Genomic DNA, 3,282 nt, shown 5'->3' with positions numbered 1-3,282 from the left:
AAGCTCCCTCGGTGGGTTTCATGCACCCGCTCTGCCCCGGCTCCCGAGTGCCCACCAGGTCGGCCCTGCCCAGCCATGATCTTCATCTTCAGCAATGATTGGAAGCGGAGACTCTCCAAGTTCTACTAACCCTATAATGAAGATTGTTGTTATTAAGTGCCATCGAGTCAGTTCTGACTCATAGTGACCCTGTATAGAGTTTCCAAGGAGTGGGTGGTAAGTTTGAACTGCCGACCATGAGGTTCAAAGTGACCTTGTGGTCCAATGCTTATCCTACAGCACCATAGCAGAAGATACACAATAGCAAATCATCAGAGAAATCCCACTTGGTATCTAAGAGAGATGAAAATGTTTGTTATATCCTAGAATGAAGATGGGTAATAGGAGAGGATCTGACAATGAATGGACTTATAGCCATTATGCAACATTACATTTTGTCTTCCGTATGGATTCTTCAGAAAGTGAACTTGGTGTTTTGGATCTAATTCAAGTATTTGTGGGAACATCAGACAAGTGCTTCGAAAATGTCTGTGAACTGGATTTAATTTTCCATGTAGACAAAGTTCAGAATATTCTTGCAAAAACGGTGATGGGGAGAATGGTATTGGAGACAAACATGAATGAGCTTGTTACACAAATTGGTGCATAAAATAAACTGGAGAAATCTGAGGCTGGCTTAGCAGGAGCCCAACCAATTCATAAAAAGAGTATGACTCTTCTTGAGAGCCCAAGAAATCTTAACATTGATGATACCAGTACAAAAGTGCTCAACCTGCCTTCTTTTAAATAAAAAAATTGAAAGGCTGCTCCCAGTTAAAATCCAGGGAAGGAAGTCATTCAAGTATACTATGAAGTTGTTTACCAAAAATAGAGAAGGAGAATCTTAACTTTGGCTCTTGGATTTAAATCAAGGTACTGTATAGAAGTTGAGTAAAATCAGTATGTGACGTGTAAAAACAAAACAAAACAAAAAAACAGGAGAGTGGTTAATCTTACAGTCCAGAAACAGAGGACCCTAGGACCATCGGAGGAGAAGAGCACAAGCAGAATGTGCGACCTTTTCCAGAGAAGCAGTGATGTCAGAGATGGAGGAAGAGATGGGGGCATGGAGACAGGGAGTGGCTGAGGACTATAGATTCATGGGAAGAGAGGGACTGAGAGCCAGTGACCAGGAGGCTGACTTGTAGAAAGTGCCCTTTGGAGGTGTAAATTATTATATACGCCTGAGTGTTTTTTGGTTTTGTTTTTAAAAAGCTAAAGTGAATATAAAGAAATACTGTTAACTGTTAGTACATGGAGGGGATTATAATCACTGTAATGAAACAAGGTTTATGATTTGTTGAATGTAAAACTGATCATCTGCCCTGTAAACTTTCAGTGAATCCACAATAAAAACCTTAAAAAGAAAAAAAAAAGAATTACTCACTATTGTATCATGAGAATCTTATCCCCATTTCTTTTAACCAGACCCATCTAGACAAGATAAAAACTATTCAGTGGGGACTCATTCCCCACCTCCCACACACTATTAAAGCAAACTCCCTCTTGAAACTTTGTAAATCAGTCTCTTCGTCCCTTTATTGCTCCTTATTTTAGTTAGCCATGGTCTAAGTTGCCCATCTCTATCTATCAGACAGCACTGATACTTGGTATGAAGACTCCTTCCCTTTCTGTTGGTATTTAGAGTTACTAGCTCCATGAGTATAGGTCATGTTCTTCAAATTGTTGCTATTTACCCTCGTTTCCTTTATCAAAAAATGTTTGTTTGTTTGTTTTTATCTTCCTCTAGTCCAGTTCTCATTATCAAGCCACCAAGGCTAGGTCAAATGGGTACTATCTGCTACTTTGGGTGTTCTTATGCCTCTCCCCTTGTCCATGGGCTCAGGTGTCCCCAAGTCTCACCACACTTTGCACCAACCAGCCCTTCTTCTTCTCTCTCTCATCTTCAGGTCAACAGGAGTCTGTAGACCATGGTTGAACTCAGCCCATTTCTTCATTGCTGCCTTTCCCCCTCTTCCACTCACCAGCAGACCAATGTGGTCGCCAGCAAGCTTACATGCCTGCTTATGTGTTCCTTTTGAGTTTCAATCTCAGAGAGAGGTTTGTCCTGAAGGGACTTGATTGCTTGCCTTGATGGCTTCCCGGAAAACAACTTGCTTATTCTTGTAGTAGCCAGTCATACTGCCATTTTTGTTTTGGGTTTTTCCTGATGATCTTTGTTTGAAGATGTATCTTCTGTCACTCTAGCTGTTCCAGGCTGGTCTGCTTGTCCTTGCTAGTGGGAATGTCTCACCTCATAAGGTTCTATAAGGGATTCAGGATTCCACCTAAGGTCCTATACTCTGCAAAGGCTCCGCAAGAGGCCTTTTTCACTGGGCAAGTTCTAGAATCCCTTTTAGGTATTTCAATCAGTTATAGATTGAAGACAGGCTTACAAGCTTTCTGTAATCATGTTTCCCGACATTCCTTTCTATCCCACTCAAGTGTCTATTTTACAATAGTAGTCAAGGGAAACCAATATTCATAAGGCAGTCAAGCATCTTAGTATTATTTCCCCTCTTCAGACTTTGCCTTGATCCCTGTATCACAGAGCCCTGTTGTTTCAAGGTTGAGCACGCATCACTATTTACCTCTGTCCCATTTAGCCCATGCAAGTCTGCCTTAGTGTTCCCTTATCTACTTTGTTCTTCCACCCCTCTCCTTTCTTGTGTACTGCCCTCCCCAACACCAGAACTATGATGTATCTTCCCCTACCCTTTGTTCTACTGTTGTCTCCTTCCACCTCCCCCAAATCCCACTACTCCAACCCCACCAGTAACCAACAAAGAAAAGTCCCCCCCCCCTTTTAGTATGGGTATCATTTCTTAAGCTTTTACAATAATTGTCTTATGCAATATTTGTCCTTTTGTGACTGACTAATTTCACTCAGCATAATGTCCTCAAGGTTCGTCCATGTTCTGTGGTGACTTGCAGCTTCCTTGTTATTCTTTAAGGTAGCATAATAATCCATTGTGTGTATGTACCAAAGTTTGTTTATCCATTCTTCCATTGATGGGCACTTTGGCTGTCTCCATCTTTTTACTATTATGAATAGTGCTGCTATGAACATTGGTGTGCATATATTTACTCATGTTGTAGCTCGTATTTCTTGTGGATATATACCAAGTAGAGGGGTTGCTGGATCATATGGTATTTCTATTTCCAACTTTCTAAGGAAGCGCCATACTGTCTTCCAGAGTGATTGGACCATTTTGCAATCCCACCAGCAATGTAGGAGGGTCC

General features: G+C 41.4%; 1 pseudogene; it reads left to right on the top strand.

The window, feature by feature from the left end:
* The window catches only part of LOC102823358, a 5,572-nt pseudogene extending 4,782 nt beyond the window's left edge, over positions 1-790 (top strand).
* The last annotated feature ends 2,492 nt before the right edge of the window (positions 791-3,282 follow it).

The sequence above is a fragment of the Chrysochloris asiatica genome, unplaced genomic scaffold (assembly GCF_000296735.1).
Source record: "Chrysochloris asiatica unplaced genomic scaffold, ChrAsi1.0 scaffold00101, whole genome shotgun sequence".
NCBI lineage: Eukaryota > Metazoa > Chordata > Mammalia > Afrosoricida > Chrysochloridae > Chrysochloris > Chrysochloris asiatica.
The sequence above is the reverse complement of the archived record's forward strand: the minus strand, read 5'-3'. Positions and strand labels throughout refer to the sequence as shown.